This window comes from Monodelphis domestica, chromosome 4, assembly GCF_027887165.1.
Source record: "Monodelphis domestica isolate mMonDom1 chromosome 4, mMonDom1.pri, whole genome shotgun sequence".
NCBI lineage: Eukaryota > Metazoa > Chordata > Mammalia > Didelphimorphia > Didelphidae > Monodelphis > Monodelphis domestica.
The window spans coordinates 394985443-395009746 of NC_077230.1; the positions used below are offsets into that span (position 1 = coordinate 394985443).

The following is a 24304-nucleotide window of genomic DNA, read 5'->3' on the forward strand; positions in this document are numbered from 1 at the left end:
ATGGAGGAGTGAACATCTTGGGCTTTCTGCCTGGCTAGTAGAGAGAAGTGATGGTCTTGACCACCCCTAGTGGCCATCCTAGATATCACACCTACCCATTCTAGTGCTTTTTATTTTATTTTAAAACCCTTACCTCCATCTTAAAATCAATACTATGTACTGATTCCAGGCAGAAGAGCAGTAAGGGCTAGGCAATGGGGGTTAAGTGAATTTCCCAGGGTCACTAGGAAGTATTGGAGGCCGGATTTGAACCCAGGACCTCCCATCTCTAGGTTTGCTGCCCCCCTCTAATGCCTTTTAGAACTCATCTTGATGATCAAAAATCCTAGATGGGTTTCCGGGAATGGCACTGCCAAATTAGGCCACTCAGGCACCTCCGTGACCCATACTGCCCACTTTCTGCAAGCCACTTAGCAAAATGCAAGGGCAACTGGTGAGAGCAGATCTATGGCAGGGCTTTGGGGGCGGTACTAACCAGTGAAACCCAGAATGTCTAGACAAGGGCACCTGGTGACTAATGCTAGCTATCCTGCAGTCTGGGCACTCCACCAGCCTCCTCCCTGCACACCCTTCCCTGTGACACACCATGCCCTGGCATGTGCCCCGGTGAGCTACATCCCCTCCTCCTCTGGGTGTTATCTTAGCGTCCACAGCCTTCAGCCAGTCTATCGAGCTCAAGGCTGGCTCTCACCCTTTACCAACAACTGATAACAGGTCAGATTAAGGTAGGGGAGGGGATCATGAAGCGTCTCCCTGGCTTCCTCCAAATCTCTCACCCCTCTTAATTCCGGTGCTTTCCCTCTGTTAATTATTCCCTATTTATCCATTATATAGATATATTATTTGTAACATCTTTATAAATATGTAGATATTATCTGTGGTATATTTATATACATATATATTATTTACACTTTCACAAAATATGTTATAGATTCCTAAAACATTTATATATTTATAAAATCTAAATTATATATTCAAAAATATATTATTTATATATTTATAAAAATAGTATAGAGTATATATATAAAATATAGTATATAGCATATATCTATAAACATTATCATATATTCATATATTTATAAAATATAGTATATAGCATATATCTATAAAACATTATCATATATTCATATATTTATAAAATATAGTATATAGCATATATCTATAAAACATTATCATATATTCATATATTTATAAAATATAGTATATATTATATGTTTACAAAATATAATATATAGTATATATTTATAAAATATTTGCATAGTTATAAAACAATGTTATATATTATTTATATATTTATAAAATATATTATATATTCCTAAAATATATTATATAATTTTATATATGCATAAAATATAGTACGTATTATATATTCGTAAAATATTTGTATATTTAAATATATTATTAGACTTAAACTATATTATACATTATTTATATATTTATAAAATATAGTGTATGTTATATATTTATAAACATATTTATATGTTTAAATTTTATTATATATTATTTATCTATTCATAAAATATCTACATATTTATCTATAAATATGTTATATATGTTTATTTAAAATGATATATTTATAAAAGGCCATTCTATAGCTTGCTCTGTATATATTTATTTGCACATTGGCTCCCATATTAGACTGTAAGCTCCTTGAGGGCAAGGACTAGCTTTTGTCTCTTTTTGTATCTTCAGCCCTTAGCACAGTGCCTGGTACAGAGTAGGAGCTTAATAAATGCTTATCATGATTCTAAAAAAAAAGAAATTGAAGGGATTAAAGGAGGCAGTGAGGAAACTAAACTTTCACTCTTCAACATGATATGCTTAGAGAAGCTCTGAAAATCAACTCAAAAGCTAGTAGAAATAATGAATAACTTTAGCACAGTTGCGGGGTCCCAAGAAATACTCGACACAACCTATGCTTGAATGAGGGCTTGCATTTCTTTTATGCAGACTTTCTTCCCTTCTGTATGCACATGTTAAATACTTCTCTAAGAATGGAAGTTCCTGGAAGGCTGGGGCTTCTTCATTTTTATTTTTGCTTAGCTAGTCACTGGACCTTAGGGGGGTGCTCAATAAATGCTATTGATTAACTATTAATTGACTATTGATTGAAAAGACAGCACAGTGTAAGCATCTGGCTCATGGACACCTTTGGCTGTGTTTGGGGAAATCAATGGATTCTCTCCCAGAATCCCTTTTTTTTTTTAACCCTCACCTTCCATTTTAGAATCAATATTGTGTATTGGTTCCAAAGCAGAAGAGTGGTAAGGGCTGAGCAATGGAGGCTAAGTGACTTGCCCAGGGTCACCCAGCTAAGAAGTGTCTGAGGCTAGATTTAAACCCAGGACCGCCTGTCTCTAGACCTGGCTCTCCATCCACTGAGCCACCCAGCTGTTTCCAAGTCATAGTCTTTTTTTTTTTAAACCCTCACCTTAGAATCAATACTGTGTATTGGTTCCAAAGCAGAAGAGTGGTAAAGGCTAGGCAATGGGGGTGAAGTGACTTGCCCAGGGTCATACAGCTAGGATTTGAACTCGGGACCTCCTCCCTCTGGGCCTGGCTCTCCATCCACTGAGCCACCCAGCTGCCCCCATAGAATCACCTTTTTAAATGCATAAAATAAAATCTAGAGGGTGCTGGATGAAGTCAATTACCTTGAATTGCAATATTCAAATTATGAAAGAAGTTCATAGGCCTCGGGATTACACCCCAAAGTAGGTCCGGTCTCAGACTGAGTTTGCACAGGGTTCAAATCTCATTTGCTCCCTTGAATAAAATCCCTTCACTTCTCAGTGCCCTCAGGCGAGTCCCTAAACTGTATATCACCGAGCAGGTCCTTTGGCACCCTTTCCATGCATCACACGGTTCCCACTACGTAAAGGCTCTCCCTGGGACCCTTGACTGGAGAAGCATCAAGTGCGGGGAAACCTGCTGGGAAGCCCAGGTGGCCTCTGCATCTGGGCTCCCCTGGAGGGCAGCCCCTCCCACGGGGGACAGAGCCACATGACGGGGCTTGGGGAGAGCCGCCTCTTGTTTGCCCGAGCCCTTGGCTTTAATTATGGGCTTCATTAGCCAGCTAGAATTACAAGCAGATTTGCCAGCGAGATTACCTGCTCCTCAGAGTCACACAGCAGTGAATGATGGCCAAAGAGCCCATCAGCCTCTGTTCTCTTCTCTACAACATCCTCTCACCTGGCAAGGCTTCTGCGCAGCCTCCAGAAAGGCTTAGAGACTTGTGTTCTGGTTGCAAGGCAGAAGAGCGCCAGGGCTGGGCAATGGGGGTTAAGTGACTAGTCCAGGGTCACACAGATTTTTTGAAACCCTCACCTTCCCTCTTAGAATCAATATCATGTATTGGTTCCAAGGCAGAAGGGCTAGGCAATGGGGGTTGAGTGACTTGCCCAGGGTCACACAGCTAGGAAGTGTCTGAGGCCAGATTTGAACCCAGGACCTCCCAACTCCAGTCCTGACAATGGACTCTTATGCTACCTCACATTTTTAAGCCCCTACTATGTGTCAGGAACTGGGCTAAGTGCTAAGGATCTGATTAAGAAAAAGACAGCCCCTGTCCTCATAGAGCTTATAATCTAATGGGGGGGGGAGGTTATACTCAAAGGAATCAGGAAAGTGGAGGGGGAGGGAGGAGAAGCCAGGGGCCCCCCTGCTCCATTTTCATGGCTTTGAAACCAGGCCCAGCAAAGTAGAGAGGACTGAGCATCCAGTTCCTTGAAACGATCATGCCTTGTTCCATGCACACGTTGTGTTTACTGATCTGCTTGCCAGTTGTACCCCAGAGGCAGCATGTTTTTGTTTTGTTAGTCATTTAACAAATGCTTGTGAGTCCCAGTCCCTTCCAGGTGGGCATACACACTCAGTCCTAGCCATCGGGGGGCAGGCTCCTGGCTCCAGGTCTGCTACACCAGAGCCTCTGGTTATAGACAGAGGGAATAACTTGTGTCCTTCTTCTCTGAGTTCCCAGGGTAGAAATCTGCAAAGGGCTTTGCTCCCAAAGGGACTAATTATCACTTGTTCTAAAAGTGCTTCTATTCTCTAGATTCTCCCTTAATTATCTCTTGGAGCCTTTCGACCAAGAGTATTTGCATAACAGAAAGTAGGCAGAACTGGCCTTGACTTTCTCCAGTTCCCAGTAAAGACAAAAAGAAGCCAGGAAAAGTTTAACTTAATCTTGAGAAGTGAAAACCAAATCAAGACGTTTTCAGGACTGTTGTTCAGTTGTGTCACACTCTTCCTGACCCCAAGGACCTCTGTCTATGGGATTTTCTGGGCAAAGATACTGGAGTGGTTCGCCATTCCCTTCTCTAGCTCATTTGACAGAGGAGGAAACTGAGGCAAACAGGGTTCAGTGACTTGCCCAGGGTCACCCAGCTAGACTCTGAGGCTAGATTTGAACTCAAGAAGAGGAGTCTTTCTGACTTCAGGTCTGGCACTCTATGCCCATCTGGGTATTTCAGGATTAGGAATTGCCAATTATCGATGGTCCCAGAGGACCATGAGGAACTGAATTCCCCTCTGCGAGCTGTTTTTCTTATGAGGAAGCTCAGAATTTAAAGCTTAGAAGGGACCTTGAACCCAGTCCAGATGCCTCACTTTTATATGAAGAAGCCGAGGTCAGAAACAGTCACGGGATTTGCTCACTATCACATGGGTACTTAGAGATTCAAACTCAGGTCCTTTGATTCTAAATTACTCATTCTTTTATCTCTAGCCCAGGAGTAATTAATTTTCATTGATGTTCTGGACCCCTGGCTCGGGATGGTGAAATCTATGGATTCTTCAGAATAACATCTTTAAAGGAATAAAAGAAAATACAGAAGATTACTAAGAAAACTGATCATATTGAAATTGTTATCTATTTATCTAAGTTCATAAAACTCAGGTTAAACTCCTCTGAGTCTGAATCTTTATGTGTCCTCCTGTAGCACATTGATGCTTCCAACCATCCTGGTAGGTGGATGAATTAGTAATCATTCATTCATTCATTCATTCATTCATTTATGATGGTGGGAATAAAGAGTTGTTTTCACCTTGCTTAGATAAGAAAGGCAAAATAAGAAGAGTTTTAATTAGGATAAACTAAGTTTAAAGAAACAAGTCTACTTTCTTTTATCCTTTTTGCTAGCTTAAAAAGTTTCCTAAGGCAGTTAGGCATTAAACATTACTGGAGTGGCTCGCCATTCCCTTGTCTAGCTCATTTGACAGAGGAGGAAATTGTGGACTGTAAGCCAGGCCTAGATAGGAGAGGTTCTGGGTTCAAATGTGACCTCAGACACTTTCTAGCTGTCACCTGACCCCCATTTGCCCAGCCCTTATAGCTCTTCAGACTTGGAATCAATATACAGGATTGACTCTAAGACAGAAGGTAAAGGTTAAAAAAAAAAGTTTCCCTAAGTGTATGGAATAGGAATTTAGGTTTAAGCATAGAAAGAATGACCACCCTATGCCCTTCCCCATCAATAGTCTTTAAAAGGCTAAGCAGGCAAGGTAGGAAGACTGAATAGCCCAGGCTTTGGCTGACCCCACTGGCTCTCCATCCTGGGGATCCCAGACCTGGAAGATAGAGACACAGGCCTGTTCGGGGATAAGCACTAGTGACTTCTAGGCCTTGAGCATCAAGCGTGGCAGTCCCCTGGATAGGGAAGTGGAACTATTGAACTTGTGAGAGAATCAGGGCTTCTTGGAGCTGGAACTAGAAAACAGTATGTTGGAGTGTGGAGAGACTCAATTTCTTCTTTTTGGAGATGAAGAAATGAGTCCCATAAAAGTGAATTGATTTGCTCAGTGACACAGTAAGTTTTGGTCAGAAATAGGACTAAAGCCTAGGCCCCCTGACTGTTTCCTTTGTTCTCTTATTTTGCTTCCAGTCAGAGTGCTTCATAAATGCTTGTTGATTGATTAATAAATAGTTATGGGGGCAGTGATGTAGAACAGTGGCTAGAAAGCCAGGTCTGGAGACTGGAGGTCCTGGGTTTAAATCTGGCCTCAGACATTTCCCAACTGTGTGACCCTGGGTAAGTCACTTGACCCCCATTGCCTAGCCCTTACCACTCTTCTGCCTTGGAATCAATTGATTCCAAGATGAAAGGTAAGGGTTAAAAAGAAATTAGTCATGCAGCAATATTATACTGTGATCACCTATGAAAGACTTTGCTACTCTCAGCAATACAATTATCCAGGACAATTTTGAGGGACTTATGAAAAAAGAATGCTCTCCACCTCCAAGGAAAGAACTTTTGGAGTTGGAATCCAATCAAAGTGTGCCACCTTTCACATTTGTTTATTTATAGTTTTATTTTGGGCTTCTCATTTTATATGAGCATTCTCTTACATCAATGATCAATATGGAAGTATGTTTTGAATGATGATACATGTATAATCCAGAAAAAAAAGTTATTGGTTAATCCTACTCAGAATTCAAGCTCTTCTTTTCTCTGTTTCCATCCCTGCTTACCATCTTGGAGTCCATGTTACCATGGGGGCCACAGCAACATGGCCTGTTATCCCAAAGTATCTCACTCTGGGCGTGCCCATCTCTACATCTTGCATCATAAGAACTGGTTGTCTTTCAGAGTTCTGTTTCCAAAACATCATATCCTTGATCCCATATCATGGAAATAGCTGCTTTACCACCCAAGTCTGCCCCAGAAAGTGACAGGAGACAAAAACATCCCCACCCTAGAAAATAAAATCCAAAGGTAGAAGAGCTATTCTTAGGGTACAACAAATGGGATAAATAGCCAGTCACTTATTTCTGTGTAACCTTAGTTGGCAGGTTCCTTCCTTCCTTCCTTCCTTCCTTCCTTCCTTCCTTCCTTCCTTCCTTCCTTCCTTCCTTCCTTCCTTCCTTCCTTCCTTCCTTCCTTCCTTCCTTCCTTCCTTCCTTCCTTCCTTCCTTCCTTCCTCCTTCCTTCCTTCCTTCCTTCCTTCCTTCCTTCCTTCCTTCCTTCCTTCCTTCCTTCCTTCCTTCCTTCCTTCCTTCCTTCCTTCCTTCCTTCCTTCCTTCCTTCCTTCCTTCCTTCCTTCCTTCCTTCCTTCCCTTATTCTCTGACTTAGTATCAATTCTAAGGCTGAAAAGCAGTAAGGTGATTTGCCCAGATCACACAGCTAGAAGGTGTCTGAGGTAACCCAGGACCTCTCAAGTCCAGGCCTGGCAATCTAGCCACTGTGTTACTAGCTGCCCCCATGGCAGGTTGGTTTCAAAGAAACTCTTTCCTAACATGAAAAACAGGGATAATAAAGAGTCCTGAGCTCACAGCATTGTTGTGTGAATCAAAAGAGATGATATATGCAAAAAAGTATACAATAAACTTTGAAGGACTAGACAAGGGTTAGTTCCCCAAAAGTCTCCAGACAGCTTTAAGCTTTATTAGCTTTTAGGATATTCTATAGAAATGTGAATTGTTTCAAACAATTGGCACACACTTATTAAGTGCCTGCTGAGTTCCCCAGATATTAGAGAGATTAGGTTAGATATGCCAAATACAAACAGAATTGAAAGGCTGCCCTTATCCTAAAGGAGATGGCATTTTAAAAAATCCTTACCTTTTGTCTTAGAATGCATACTAAGTATTGGTTCCAAGGCAGAAGAGCTGTAAAGGCTACATCAATGGAATTAAGTGACTTGGGTAGGGTCTCACAATTAGGAAGTGTCTGAGCCAAATTTGAACCCAGGATCTCCAGTCTCCAGGCCTGGCATTCTATACTCTGAGCCACCTAGCTGCCCCAAAGGAGATAACATTGTAATGGGGGGAGATAAAGGAAAAGAAAGGAATGATGATGATGATGGTGAGGAAGAAGATGACTTTTATTTCTGTAGTACTTTAAGGACTACAAAGCACCTTCTTTGCTTACTGCCTCTTAAGTGTCACGTTCGCTATCATCATCTTCATCGTCTTGATCTTTTTCCTCCTCACAGGCTTGCTAAGAAGACTGAATGAGATAACGAATGTAAAATGCATTACTACCTGTAAATTGGGATATAAGATGAGCCATGATCATTGTTATTCCCTTTATGGGGCAGAGTGGCCAAAGGTGAGAAGCTTAATGACCATTTCAGGACGCCATGCCCTTGCCTTCGGGGAAGAGTCAGAATCATCCTAGAAAGATGGTGCTTAATGAGGGCTGGTCAAAATGACTGCGGAATTGTTATGGACTTCCAGGCACCTCCATCTGAGTCAACAGTGAAGTAGTCCAGACAATTATCCTGTAGGCATTCATAATGATTGGGGGATGGATGGGGAGAATGCTGTCCCAAGGAAACTTGGGCTCTACTGAGAGAGGGGCTTAATGTCTAGAAGGGAAATGGCTAATAGTCCTACTGTCTTCTGCTCTGAGTGTGGTTCTAGGTACCTCAATGACAAGAACTTATTATTATTATTATTATTTTAAGCCCTTACCTTACATCTTAGAATCAGTACTATGTAATGGTGCTAAGGCAGAAGAGCTGCAAGGGCTGAGCAATCAGGGTTAAGTGACTTGCCCAGGGTCACACAGTTAGGAAGTGTCTGAGGTCAGATTTGAACATGGGACCTCCCATCCCTAGGCTTGACTCTCAATCCACTGAGCCACCCAACTGTCCCCTTTAATATCAATTCTAAGACAGAAGAGCTGCAAGGGCTGAGCAATTAGGGTTAAATGACTTGCCCAGGGTCACACAGCTAGGAAGTATCTGAGGCTACATTTGAACCCAGGACCTCCTGACTCCAGGCCTGGTGCTCTATCCACTGTGCCACCTAGCTGCCCCAGAAGAATTGCTTTTTTTTTCCTTAAAATTAAGGTTATTGACAAGCTAGACGGAACATATGGCTAGAACATTGAAGAAGTAAGACTTATTGAAAGGACTGAAGAAGAGAAGACTTGGGGCTTGGGTGCCATGATGACTTTTGGAGCAATTAGTGGAAGAAGGATTAGACTTGTTCTGCTTGATCAAAGAGGAAAGAAATATGAACAAGGACTAGAAATTACAGAGAAGAATCTCTTTAAGTTTGAGTTAAAGTTTCCTAATAATCCGAGGTATAGAGGGCTAGAATGGATTGTCCTGAGACACAAGGATTTCCTTCTCAGGGGATTAGATGATCTCTTGCTGGATGTTAGAGTAGGTGACTTCCCCTCCTGGTCTGAGATTCTGGCAGTATGAGGACAGGTCTCCAAATGCAAACAAGGAAGGAGACTCCAATCTCCCCCATTGGGTGACTCATGCTCATCTCTGGCCTGATTCTCTTCCCCTTTCTTCCTCTCCTCTTTTCCCCACTGCCCAATCTTCCTCCATTTTGTAATGGCAGCAACCTACAAGGTCAGAGTAGAGAGAAGAGAAAAAGCCAGGACATTCAGTGGGCAGAGGACAAAGGGAGATGGAGAGGACCCAAGAGGGAGCAAACCAAGGCCACCCCTCCAGACCAATTCATTTTTCATAACCAGGAAGCCTGGGGCTGAGCAGGAGGGAGCATGGGCCTTCCGCTGTCGCTAACACTAATAAGAGAGCAGATATCACTCTAGATGAACTCATGATTAAAAGATCAATAATGAATATTATTAAAGAAAAGGCCTAATAAAGAGATTGAAGGAGCAGTAGACACGGCCTTTGAACAGCATTCCACCTATCAACTCTTCTTCCCCGCCATTATGAATGCCAGTGGGGTAATTGACCAGACTGCATCAAGGAGCAGTCGATCCACTCAGTCATTCACTCACTTAACAGACCCTTATTAAGTACCTCTTATTGTAAAGCTCTGGGCTTGGGCTCAGAACTAGAAGAGCTACAAAGATAAAGATGACCTCCATATAGGCTAGGACCAGACCCATCGTGTTTATCCGCAGGCCTGGTCTTGTCATTCTTGTCCTCAGAAATCTCTGGGGGCTTTATTCAAACACCTAGGCTTGGCATTCAAGCCCTTCTAAAACTCCCCATTGTCCTATCTCTCCAACATTACCGGCCCAAACTTTTCTCTATTCTCCATCTGCTACATGTACCAGAAGGCCTTCTGTTACTAGGTGATATTCCAGCTGGAAGTCAACCTTGAAAGATATTCTAATCCTTATCTCCCACTTTACAGATTAGGACACTGAGTTTCTGAGAAGTGAAGTGACTTGGTTCACATCACATAGTTAGTACTCTTAGAGAGCTAATGTTCTATAGGGGAGATAATATATGTAATATGCACAGATGAAGAGAATAAAAAAAAGCAAACAAATAAATTAAAAAACACAACAAAAGAAATAGAAATACAATAAAAATAAGTGCAAATACAATTAAGGTAAGTACAAAAATAAATACAACAAAATAAGTATAAATACAATAAAATAACACAAAATAAAATAATATAAGTAATAATAACAATATATTATAATATGTAATATAATAAATAATAATAAAATAAAAATAAAATAAACAGTGAAAATAAATACAATAAAATAAATAAAAATAAATACAATAAAACAAATATAAATGCAAATGCAAATAAACACAATAAAATAAATATAAACACAATGAAAATAAATACAATACAATAAATATAAATAAAAATAAACAACAAAAATAAACACAATAAACAAATGTAAATACAAATGCAAATAAACTATAAAACAAATATAAACACAATGATAATAAATACAATAACAAATATAAACACAATGAAAATAAATACAAATACAAATAAACAGAAAAAATAAATTAAATATAAATAAATAAAAATAAAAGTTAAATATTACATAGAGAGGGAAGGCATAAGCTGATGGGTAGAGTCAGGAAACACTGTATGCAGAAACTAATGCTTGTGTTGAATCCTAAAGAGAGTGATTCTAAGAGGCAGAGGTGAGGAGGAAGTGCATTCCAGTCCTGGGGGGCAGCTGATACCAAGTAACTGGAATGGGATGGTTGTCTTGAATGAGAAACAGAGGGTTGGCCAGTTTGTCGGAATAGAAGAGCGAGGGAAGAGGGTGTAATGTACAATGATCTTGGAAACACAGATTGGGGCTGAATTGGGAAAGAGTTAAAAGGCTAAAAAGAGAGTTTCTATTTCTTTCAAGAACTAATAGGGAGCCACAGCAGTTTCCCCAGCCAGTCCATGAGACAACAAGTATTTATTAAGCATATGTTAGGCACTGTGCAAAATGTTTGGGATACAAAGAATCACAAAAACACAATCTCTGCCCTCAAGCGGCTCAGATTCTAATGGATAGACAGCATGTGTGCAAAAATCATAGACACAAGATACGTTCAATGGCAATGGAAATGACTAGGTCTGATCTGTGCTTAAAGGAACGTTATTCTGTAACTGTATGGAGCTTGCATTGGAGAGAGAAGAGACTTGAGACGAGGAGACCTAGTAGTGGTGGCCATAATTCACAGAGAACACAAGTGCCTGAATTAAAGTCACAGTTGTGAGTAGAGAGAAGAGAGTGGTCTAACCTGAGAGATGTCACTGCCAGATGTGGCAGCTGCTTGGATATAGGGGGAGGGAGAGGGAGATCTAGTGGACAGAGTGGAGAATGGGTGAGGAGCATGAGAGTGGAAAATAACCATTTGGGATGCGAGAAAGATGGTGGTACCTTCAACAGAAATTTTGTTATTTGGGTGTTTCATTGTGCCAGATTCTTCAAGACCTCATTTGGGGTTTTCTTGGCAAATATCCTAGCTGAGGCAAACAGGGTGAAGTGACTTGCCCAGGGTCATCCAGTTAGTATCTGAGAACAGATTTGAACTTAGGTCTCCCTGACTCCAGACCTAGCACTCTGTCCACTTCACCATGTAGCTGTCTTCTCAACAGAAATAGGGAAGGTTAGAAGAAGAAAAGTCCTGTTTTGGACATGCCAAGCTTGATAGGTCTCTGGGACATTCTGTTTGAAATGTCCAATAGGAAACCGGTGATGTGGGAATGAAAGAGTTGTAGGGGGACATCCAGAAGTTCAGTGATTTACTCAGGGTCACACAGGAACCGGAGTCAGGATTTGAACCCCAGTCTTCCAGATTCTAAGCCCAGTGCTCTGTTCACTGATGATCCCATAGAGTCTCTCAGCATTTGATTTAAAACTAAACTTAGTTCAGGAGATGATTCCATTGGCAAAAAAAGATGGTCTGATGGCATATTCCAAAGTCAAATAAATAAATGGTTTTTGGATTATCCATGTACCTGTCCCTGCTCCAGTAGGGCAAATAATTGAGAGCTGACTAGCTATGGATTATTTTAATTAAAGCATTTTTATTAAAGATTAGACTCATCATTGTTATTCTTTGAAATGAGCCAGCACACTGGGGGATCGGACAGAATGCAGTCTTTTCACCAGTCTTTTGGCTTGTCACCGAGGAAAACACTTCACCGCCTTTCTCTGGCTCAGCCCTGCCTCGCTAGGAGGGCATCGATCTGGTGGGCAAACTTGGATGACCTCTCTCTAACACAAGGCACTTGTTTCTGGGGCTTCTTTTGTGGGCTGCGGTCAGACATCTTGGCAGGAGCCCCTGCCCCGGATGCCTGAGGAGAACAATGCACCTTCTGGGCCAGCCGAGGGTGCCCCAACAGGCACTGATCCCTGGTGGAGCAGAAAGTGGCTTTGCCCCCTTCTGTCCAGCTCCCTGTTGGAAGAGAGCCCCACATGCCAGACCTGACCCTGGTTACAGACGTGGCTGGAAAATCCAGAGCTGGAGGGATCCCGAGCAACGAGCCAGTTGAATGCCCGTATTCTGCAGCCCATTAAATGGAGGATTCTCAGAGAGGGGAAGACTGGATAGCTGTAGAGTTAGGGTTCAAAGCCAGGTCTACTCTTAACATATCTGGTTGGTTTTGAGAAGCAGTTGGGAAGATCTGGGTTCAAAAGCCACCTCATCCAGATCCTTATGAGCTTTATGACCCTGGACAAGTGATGTAGGTAGACATCTGTGCCTCAGTTTCCTCATCTGTCAAATGAAGGGTTTGACTTGATGGCATTTAAGGTCCCTTCCAGCTCTTATAATCCTAAATCAACTCCTCCCCTCTCCAAGTCTCAGTTTCTCCTTGTGCAAAATGGGGGCATTGTTATGTGTGCAGACTACCTCAGAGAAGAGTTGGGGAAAAGTACTTAATAAATCTTAAGAGTTACATGTGAGTTACTGTTACTGTGTGATGAGCCTCTCCAAACTGACTTCCCTAGGGTACCTCTGGCCTTCTATTTGTTTATTAAAAAATCCCTTACTTTCTGCCTTAGGAACAACTCTAAGACAGAAGGGCAAGGGCTAGGCAAATGGGGTTAAGTGACTTGGCCAGGGTCACACAGGCAGGAAGTTTCTGAGGTCACATTTGAACCAAAGTATTTCAGGCCTGGCTCTCTATCCACTGAGCCACCTTGCTGCCCTGTGACTATTATTATTATTATTATATTTATATACCTACATAATATAAAGATATATTCATTTTATATATTATATATTATTATATAGTTTAATTATCATGTAATAATTATTAATATATATGAAACCCTTACCTTCTGTCTTAGAATCAGTACTAAATATCAAGTTCAAGACAGAAGAGCAGTTTCTTTCTGCCTTAGTAACAACTCTTAAGACAGAAGGGTAAGTAAGGGCTAGGCAATTAGGACTAAGTGACTTGCCCAGAGCCACACAGCTAGGAAGTGTCTGAGAACACATCTGAACCCAGGTCCTTTTGACTTCAGGTCTGACTCTGTGTACACTGTGTCCCCTAACTCCCCCATAGCCATTTATTTTTAAGTAGACTTGTGATTTCACAACTCCCAGGCAAGGAAATGCCCTCTAACCAATAGAGGTTGACAACTTTTCTGCAATTTAAAATCTTGGAAAGGTCTAGAGCAATTGATCTCCAAGTATGGGGCCAGGAACTGTGGGCATCCTTGAGATCAAAACTTTTCCTCAGAATCATATTTTTAAATGCCTAAATTAAAATGCACAGGATTGGGCATCTAGGTGGCTCCAAGCCTGGAGATGGGAGATCCTGGGGTCAGATCTGACCTCAGACACTTCCAGGGCATGTCACTTAACCCTAATTGCCTAGTACTTACCATTCTTCTATGTTGGAACTGATAATTAGTATGTATTTTAAGACAGAAGGTATGTTTAAAAAAAATACAGAGGGGGGGCAGCTGGGTAGCTCAGTGGATTGAGAGCCAGACCTAGAGATGGGAGGTCCTAGGTTCAAATCTGGCCTCAGACACTTCCTAGCTGTGTGACCCTGGGCAAGTCACTTGACCCCCATTGCCTAGCCCTTACCACTCTTCTGCCTTGGAACCAATACAGAGTATTGACTCCAAGACGGAAGGTCAGGGTTTTAAAACAAAAACAAAAAAAAATACAGAGGGTAACAAAATAAAAATTATATTGGAATATCCTTACCATATCTGACTCTTTGTGACTCTGTGTTTTTCTTGGCACAGATCCTAAAGTGGCTTGCCATTTGCTTCTTTAGCTCATTTTATAGATGAAGACATGGAGGCAACTAGGGTTGAGTGACTTGTCCAGGTTCACACAGCTAGTAAGTATCTGAGACCAGATTTGAACTAATGAAAAATGGACCTTTCTAACTCCAGGCTCTGTGCTCTATCTACTGTGCCACCTAGCTGCTCCTACTTTATCTATCTATCCATCCATCCATCTCTGTCTGTCTATCTATTCATCCATCCATCTCTGTCTGTCTATCTATCCATTCCATTCTCTCTATCCTTCTCTATCTATCTATCTATCTATCTATCTATCTATCTATCTATCTATCTATCTATCTCTCTCTCTATCCCTCTCTCTTTATCTATCTATCTCTCTATCTCTCTATCCCTCTCTCTTTATCTATCTCTCTCTCTCTCTCTATCTATCTATCTATCTATCTATCTATCTATCTATCTATCCATCCATTCATCCCTTTCTCTCTCTCTCTCTCTCTCTCCATCTCTCTCTCCTTCTCTCTCTCTCTCTCTCTCTCTCTCTCTCCATCTCTCTCTCCTTCTCTCTCTCTCTCTCTCTCTCTCTCTCTCTCTCTCTCTCTCTCTCCCCTCTCTGTCTCTCTGTCTCTCTGTCTCTGTCTCTGTCTCTGTCTCTGTCTCTCTCTCTCTCTGTCTCTCTGTCTCTCTCTCTCTCTCTCTGTCTCTCTCTCTCTCCTTCTCTCTCTCTCCCCTCTCTGTCTCTCTGTCTCTCTGTCTCTGTCTCTGTCTCTCTCTCTCTCTCTCTCTCTCTCTCTCTCTCTCTCTCTCTCTCCTTCTCTCTCTCTCTCTCCCCTCTCTGTCTCTCTGTCTCTCTGTCTCTCTGTCTCTCTGTCTCTCTCTCTCTCTCTCTCTCTCTCTCTCTCTCCTTCTCTCTCTCTCTCTCCCCTCTCTGTCTCTCTGTCTCTCTGTCTCTCTGTCTCTCTGTCTCTCTCCTTCTCTCTCTCTCTCTCTCTCTCTCCCCTCTCTGTCTCTCTGTCTCTGTCTCTCTCTGTCTCTCTCTGTCTCTCTCTCTCTCTCTCTCTCTCTCTCTCTCTCTCTCTCTCTCTCCTTCTCTCTCTCTCCCCTCTCTGTCTCTCTGTCTCTCTGTCTCTCTGTCTCTGTCTCTCTCTCTCTCTCTCTCCTTCTGTCTCTCTCTCTCTCTCCCCTCTCTGTCTCCCTGTCTCTCTCTCTCTCTGTCTCTCTCTCTCTCTGTCTCTCTCTCACTGTCTATCTATCTATCCGTCTATCTCTTTCCATCTACCTTCTTTTTAAGGTTACAGACAGCAGATAAAGAACCCTTGGCCTAGGGCAAAGTCATTACGCCACTAGAAAGGATAGACAGAGAGAGACAAAGTGCTTACTCTTACACTTACAGTGCTAAGCAGTAAGGATGCCATGATAAAGGTATCTGCATAGGCTCCATTCTCCGAGAGTCTGTATTCTACCCTCCAGACTCTCTGGAACATCTGCCCAAAGGTGGTGGGCTCAGCTGCTCACCATTGGTTTAATTCTCTCCCATCCCTTGAGGTTTCCCCTTTCTGCGGGTCTAGGAGACGGTAACCACTTGGCCTTCCCTCCCTTTGGCTAGGACAGCCGGAGCTGTTGTTATTGCCTTCGCTTCTCTGGGTTTTAAGATTTTCCACCACCTTCATCTTGACTTAACCGTGGCATTTATTTTAAATTCCAAAAAATCGGAGGAAAAGGCCTTGGCCAAATATTTCCTAGCTCTGGCAGCCACATTAGGGCCCCCCTGGCAATAACAGGGGAAATAAAAGTAGCAGTTATCAGAACTTCTGATTTCCCAACCCATAAAAGCCCAGACTCATGCAAAGCGCGTAATAATTCCTTGTTTTCACCAGCACCTTTGCGTAAACAGTATTTCTACGGACACACATATAAGGCCACAGGCGGAAGCCTTGCTAGGTGGGAGACGCTGCTATTTATCACGGTATCCCTAATATGCCTGGGCATGAGCCTGACACATCTGTGCTGGGCGCATTCTCGGAGTATACACGTGCCATAAATTTCACTGATCAGACTCATTGGCTTCAAGCACCTGGAGCCCCGCGAGAACTCTGATACCCTCTTGTAAAGGAAGGATTCATCGATGTCAGGGCTGCATTGAGACAAGTCACTGTGTCATTCTAATCTGTGCCAAGCAATCTCTGGCTGCCTCTTGGCTGGGGGAGGCTGACAGAGACAAACCTACCCCAAGAGTGAGGTAGGGACTGAGCAAAGGCTTATGTAAAAAAAAATCCCCAAACTTGAATTTTTAATTAAAAATTAATCAATTAAAATTAGAAAAAAATTGACCATTGCCTTCTGTCTCTGAATCAATATTAAGTATCAAGTCCAAGACAAAAGCAGTAAGGGCTAAGCAACTGGGATTTAAGTGACTTGCCCAAGGGCACATAGCTAGGAAGTATCTGAGGTCATATTTGAACCCAGGTCCTACCTAATCAAGCCCTGGTGCTTTATCCCCACAATTTTTAATGAGACTTTTCCCCCCTAGATCCTTACCTTCCACCTTAGAATCAATACTAAGTATTGGCTCCAAGACAGAAAAGCAGTAAAGGCTGGGTAACGGAGGTTAAGTGACTTGCTCAGGGTCACACAACCAGGAAGAGGCTGAGGCCAGATTTGAACCTAGAACCTCCCATCTCTAAGGCTGACTTTCAATCCACTGTGCTGCCTAGCTGCTCCTGGCAAGGCCTTTTAAAATGAATGACATAAATCCTGGTTCATTTCATGGGGGAACAGGATCTTCCACCCCTTGACTCATTCACCATTAAGCTAGGCTATATTTCTGTGGCTGAACCATGGTACCCCAAAAGTAGAAGAAATCTCAGAGATCATCGATGGCCGAGAAGAAGTCCCCTGTTCAAATTCCCAGATGAGTGCTTATCTAGCTAGCCTCTGCATGACACTCTCTTGTGATGGGGAACTCATGACCGTAGGAGGCAGATAGCGCTAATTCTTAGAAATTTTTTCCTGACATCAAGCTTAAATCTGCTATTCTGCAAACAACTAGGTAGCAGATATGGCACTTGGACTGCAGTCAGGAGTACATGAATTCAGATCTCAGACACTTATTAGCCGTATGATCTTGGGTAAGTCATCTAACCTGTTAGCCTCAGTTTCTTTATCTGTTAAATAGAGATAATAATAGCATCTACTCCTTGGAGTAGATAAAAGAGAAAATAGCTTGACACGGACACAAAAGGTGATTAATAAATGCTTGTTTCTTTTCTTTCTTAAACATACCCATTATTCCTGTTTTTCTGTGTAGAAAAATTCAAATCCCTTTCTTAGATTGGCAAGGATGACACTTGGACTACTCAATGGCAATGATCACACCTGTTTTCTTCAGACCAAACAGCCCTAATCCTTTAACCAATCCTTGTACATCAGTGTATTATGCCCCTTACTGTCCTGGTCTGCTTCCCTTGGGCATATTTTGGCTTTTCAATGTCTTTCCAATGATGTGGTAGAATAGACTTGGCCCACCTAACTTGTCCAAAAGGAAGACGGACTCACAGGCCTGTCTTAATTAGTCTACTTTTCCTTTAGGCTGAAAATTCCAATTTGTTTTTCTTATTCCATATTTCCAAAATGAAAACTTATGGACTTGCATTTGAATTAAAAAAATGATTCCCCAAGTACAATAGAGGGAAGTATTGATTAGAAAGCAGTTTTTCTGAAAAAGATCTGGGGCTATTAGTGGGCTGCAAGCTCAATGAGTCAATATGTAATATGGTTGGGGCAGCTAGGTGGCTCAGTGGATAGGAACCAGGGCTAGAGATAGAAGGTCAAATGTGGCCTCATATACTTCTTTTTTTAGAAAAAATTATTTAATTCATTAAGAACATTTTTTCATAGTTACATGAATCATGTTCTTTCCCTCCTCTCCTCCCACCCTGCTCCTGTAGCCAATGAGCAATTCCACTGGGTTTTACATGCATCATTGATTAAGACCTATTTCCATATTATTGATATTTGCACCAGGGTGATCATTTAGAGTCTACATCCATATCCCCATTAACCCATGTGATCAAGCAGTTGTTTTTCTTCTGCATTTCCGCTCCCACAGTTCTTTCTCTGAATGTGGATAGCGTTCTTTCTCATGAGTCCCTCAGAATTGTCCTGGATCATTACATTGCTGCTAGTAGAGAAGTCCATTACATTTGATTGTACCACAGTGTATCTGTCTCTGTTTACAATGTTCTCCTGGTTCTGTTCCTTTCACTCTGCATCAATTCCTGGAGGTTGTTCTAGTTCACATGGAATCCCTCCAGTTCATTATTCCTTTCAGCATAATAGTATTCCATCACCAACAGATACCACCATTTGTTCAGCCATTCCCCAATTGAAGGGCATCCCCTCATTTTCCAATTTTTTGCCACCACAAACAGTTCAGCTCTCATACACTTTTTTACTGTGTGACCCTAGGTAAGTCACTTAACCCTCATTGCCTAGCCCTGACCTCTCTTCTGCCTTGGGACCAATATGTAGTATGGATTCTAAGACAGATGAAAGTCAGAAAGAAAGAAAAAAAGTACAGATGGGATGTGACCCTGACGTCAAATACTTCAAAGACCAGACTGACCCATTTGGCTCCAAGAGGAAGAACCAAGAAAACCAAATAGGACCTGATGAGGAAGAATAAGGCTTGATAGCAGGAAAAACTTCCTCCCATGGTGGAATGGCTACTCTGGGAAATATTTGGTTCCTGAGGTTGGAGGTCCTCCAGCAGAAGCTGGACGGTCACTTATCAAGTCTGTTGTCGGAGAGTTTCTTTGGGGTGTAGGAGTTGGGACAGACGGCCACAGAGGTGCCAGACAAATCTAGGATTCTGTCATGTGGGTTACTTACTACTTGAATGACCTTGGGTGGCTCCCACTTCATTTGCGAGCCTCAGTTTCCTCATCTGTAGAGCAAGGGCTTTGATTCCTGAGACCCTTCTTATCCCTAACATTCATGTAAGGTCTCTTCTAGCTCTGATGTTCTCTGTCTTAAGGACTTTCCCAACTCAGATATTTTCTATTCTAAAGATCTCCTTGCTCCAGTAGTCTATTCTATGGGCTCCCCCTCAATTATTCTGTATAATAAGGCGAAACTTCTAAAGATCTAGACTTCAGAGACTCACAAATGCTAGGAGAAAAGGGGGCCCTTCCCTGGGTCATTTCAGTCAATTCTTGGCACTCACTACCAGCGTACCCTAAAAGCTCCTTGACAAAGAGACCCAGAGGCTAAGGGGCTGGGAGAGAGCTTTTGGGGAAGAAAGGCATGCTTTGGCGAATAGTTGGGGACAGGGTCTGGATGGGAGGAAAGGATTAGGGGATAAGCCTTTTGTTGGGGGGCAAGAGAGGAGGGTGAGGGGAGGATCCAGGAGGAAGCTCTCATCCTAAATACCCCAAGAAGAAATTCAGGGCAACAAAGGGAGCCTGGGGATGAGGAAAGCTTCTCATACAAGTCCTTACAGGAACCCAACCACATTTCCTGGGCAACATCCTTCTAACTAAACAGCTTCTACTGCCATGGTTACTGCCATGGTTACCTTACAGGAGCTGGCTGCATGGGAGGGAGCAGAGGGTGAAGGATGCAGGAAGAAGGAGGAGAGCGAGAGCAGAAGTGGAGGAAGGATGCTTTGATTGATTGCTCACTCCATCAGGCCTGCAGGTCAGAGCCTGCCAGAGCTGGCAGTCCCTTAATCGTGATATATTCACAGGTCTGGAGTGACATTGAGGTTCAAACACTGCTTTTCTTCTCCAACACTAAGCTGTTCAGTCTAAATATGCTGTCTTGGGGGCAGCTGGGTAGCTCAGTGGATGGAGAGCGAGGCCCAGAGGTGGGAGGTCCCGGGTTCAAATCTAGCTTCAGCCATTTGTTCAGCCATTCTCCAATTGAAGGGCATCCCCTCATTTTCCATTTTTTTTGCCACCACAAACAGTTCAGCTCTCATATACTTTTTACTGTGTGACTCTGGTTAAGTCACTTGACCCCCATTGCCTCGCCCTGACCACTCTTCTACACAGTATTGATTCTAAGACAGAAGGTAATAATAAATAAATATTTAATTAAATATTATTTAAATGTTTAATTATTTAATTTATTCATAATATATTATAATAATATAGCTATAATTAATCATTATTTATAATAATTTAATAGTTTAAAATTTATTAAATGAATATTATTAAATAACTAATAACTAATAAATAAATATGCTGTCTTCTCCCTCCACTATCTGAACTGACCCCCAGTCCAATCTCTATCACCCTATCCTCTCTAGACTCACTCCTGGGGGTGACTTGGTCTCACTCACAACTGACTGACTAGGACAAAGACTGACAGTCGAGGCTGTCAATTCTCAAGACAAAAAAGGGTTGGCTGTCATTTATTTATTTTTGGCCATTAGCCTTCGGTAGGAGTATGGATGCTTATCTTAGGGACCAGACTCGGGGAATAGCTGGCAGGACCTTTCTCAGTCTCTGGTCCTATGATCTTGATGGCCTGGAACGGACCCTCTGTGGAAGCAGGTGGGCTGGGAACCAAGGAGCTAACTACGGTGCCAACTAGGATGAGGAGGGGGAGAAGCATCACCAAGGGAAGGCTTGCATTTTCTTATTGGTCATCTACTTCCAAGATCTCTTAACTAGCCTTTGACAGGTGAGGAGGCTATGGGTCAAGATTTCATTGTTGACACCCTTTAAATTTTGGCTCCTTGTGGTAAAGCCCCATCTGCTCTGTCCTAGTTAATCTTCTGGACCCTGAACTCAGGATCACACATTCTATTAAGGAATAATAATAATGACATTTATGTAGTGCTTGAAGGTTAACAGACTATTTTATGTACATGATCTAATTTGACACAATAACCCAATGAGGTAAGTGCCACAAAGTTTTATTATCCCCATTTTACAGATGAGGACCTGGGTTCAAATATCAGTTCTGGAACAGTAAGTAATTTCCCTTCTCTGGGCTGAAGTTTTCACCTCCAAAAAATGAGAGGTTTGGACTAAGTGAACTCTCAGATCCCTTCCAGGGATTCCCAGGGCTCGGGATCTTGGTTTAATAATCTGAATCTGTCTTTGCCCCTTCCTGACTCTGCTCCCTGTTTTCTATTCTCATTTCACTTGCGATGGCTTCGGCCCACATCCTTGCCCACAGCACTTGCAAGCATGTATGTGTTATTCTCAGATTCCAGTTATATTAACTTGGACGTTCCATGTGATGGTACCACCTTGCTGTGCCTCCAAGTGCCCCAGCTGTGTAACACGGGCATTTCCTTTTCCCTGGAAAGTATCATTTTATCACTCTATGAATGCAGAGAAAAAAGTGATAGAGCAAAAGTACAGCAAAATAACAACCCAATGGGATAGGCGGATAGCAAGTGAGATGAAGGAAGCCAACGGAGAAACCTGTTTAACTGAGGGAACATATTACCCCGAGGCCGTGGCTCCCTCCCAATGATTCTGTCTTTATTTATTTATTTTTTTAGGGCTGCACATAGGAATTTTTGTACTTAGACTAAGTACTGTCTCTCATCCTGACCTTCAAGGCCACTGCCGGCCACGGGGGCAGCCTAAGTCTTTCCCAAACATTTGTTGGACACGAAGATCGCCGCCAACATTTCTTTTCGTTCTAAACATCCGATGTGATCTACGACCCTCAAGGACACTCCCCCGCACGCAGCAGGTTTTTAATAAATATTTGTGGCACGGAAATGAATTTTTCAATGACCTGCAGGGAGAGACTCGGGCGTGGGGTTGGAAGGGTTCTCAAGGGGCCTTTGGTCCATGCTCCACGGAAGACGAGAACTCGTAACTTACACATCCGCCAAGGGCCAGGGCTATTAGAGCCGTCCTTCCTGGACCATTATCAGCATCTCAGCGCGGTGGCCTTAGTGTTATCTGTGGGGAAAATGGTTTGGGTACAAGCTGTATCCATTAAGAAAGATGAAGGGGTCGTCAGGCGGGAATGAGAAAGCAGGATGACCTGGATGGCTTTTCTCATTAGGATGGGGGAGTCCAAGATTTACACCAAGGAAGACCCATACCCTAAGTGCATCAATGGGTCTTTATTTCTTAGAGGATTTGGCGTAGCATCTAAGATCACTGGGGAGCATGGAGGTGTCTGCAAGGCCCTTGGGTTCTCTTCCCCCCCCCCCAAACCGTTGTTTTCTGTCTTAGTAACAACTAGGGCAAGGGCTAGGTGAACAGGATAAAATGACTTGTCCAGGGTCACACAGTTAGTATGTGTGTGAGGTCATATTTGAACCCAGGTCCTCCTGACTCCAGACCTGGTGCTCCATCCACTGTTCCTCTTAGCTGCCCCAGCTTGGGTCTTATTGAGCCTCAGCCAAGTTCCTCCTTCCTGACTCCTGACTCTTATTTGAGAGCCAGTCAACCCCCTAGCACCAAGAACCTTCTGTGGACAGAAAATCAGTGCAGACACCTATATTTACCTTCTGCACCTGAACAGCCCTAAGGCTACCCCCTCAGGCACTGACAGCTGAGAAGCAGTAATGTATAGAGGAGAGAATTTCAGACCTGGAGTCAAGAGACCTGGATTCAGATCCCAGCCATGCCCTTCACAAGCTCTGCGACTGTAGGCAAGTTGCTTTCTTTCTTTTTGAGCCTCCATTTCCCCATTCTGTCATAAAAGATAATTATAATGCCAGGGCTATGCCCTTCACAGGGCTTTTATGAGGAAGGCGCTTTGCTAACTATACAATGCTATAAAATAGGAGTTATTGCCAGGGAAAATGACAGGAGGAAAGGGTTAAGGCAGGCAGAAAGCAAGTGAGAGAGAGGGAGAGGCAGAAGCCTCTCAGGGCTGCCCAGAGAGGGGAGAGGGCTTCAAGCTGATGTGGCAAGCCTAATCCACCCAACCTAGGGTAGAGCAAGGTGGCCAACTGTGCCCTTATTGGGGCCAGAGAGACAAGAGGGCAGGGGACCCTTGATGGGATGAGGATGGGCAGGAGCTTTCAGATTCATTGAGGACATGGAAAAATCTTCATCTTATTTTTCATGCTCCAGTGCAGCATTAGGACCTGGAGGAAGACACACTTAAACCCTGGACTATGAGAAGGACTGGTTCTAATCTCCTTTCTGCCCTAGGTAGCTGTATTACCTTGGACATGTAAACTGCCCTCCTGGGTCTCAGTTTCCTCATCTATAAAAGGTACCACATGAAGGAGTCAGTATGGTAGAGCATAATAGAAAGATGTCTCTCCAGCCAGAAGATCTAGAGTGGGAGAAAACCTGGGCTGAAATTCAGCCTCTAATATTTACAAACTGTGTGATTTCAGGTAAGAGAATTCACCTCTCTAGGCTCCAGTCACCCCATCTACCAAAGGAGCTCCCTGAAGTCCTTCTGGCTCTAGACCTATGATTCTAAACTCCAGCGTCAAGTTAGTTCCCCCAAATGAAACTTTTTGTGTATCATTTTGTTAGGATTGATTTATCTGGTTCCGTGTCCCCTCTGCTACTCTACTCCCCATCTTAATAGGATAGTCCCTCCTTGGGGACGCTTGCTTGATTGATTGTAGTGTGAAATTAGTGGGGATGGCGGGCTCACTCATGATATCATGACTCTAGAAATCCAGGGGCCATCTTGGAATTTTTTCCTTCGTGACTTTCCATTTTCTTTTCAGAAGGAGGAACAATGGGTGGATGTTACAAAGAGGGAAATTTAGCTGAGAGAAAAGAAAAACAAACAAACAAAAAAACCAGCTTTCTAACAACGAGAGCTATCCAAAAGCAGACCAGAATGCTTCTGGCAGTGATGGGCTCCCCACTTCCTGGAGAGAGGCTGGATGAGCAAAGGTCAGGGATGTGGCAGAGGCTGGATGACCGATGGTCAGAGATTCTTGCTGAAGTATGAATTG

General features: G+C 42.8%; 1 protein-coding gene across 2 annotated transcripts in view; it reads right to left on the reverse strand.

The window, feature by feature from the left end:
* KAZN (kazrin, periplakin interacting protein) overlaps window positions 1-24304 on the reverse strand; it is a 1589619-nt gene that overhangs the window by 243173 nt on the left and 1322142 nt on the right. The window lies entirely within an intron of this gene.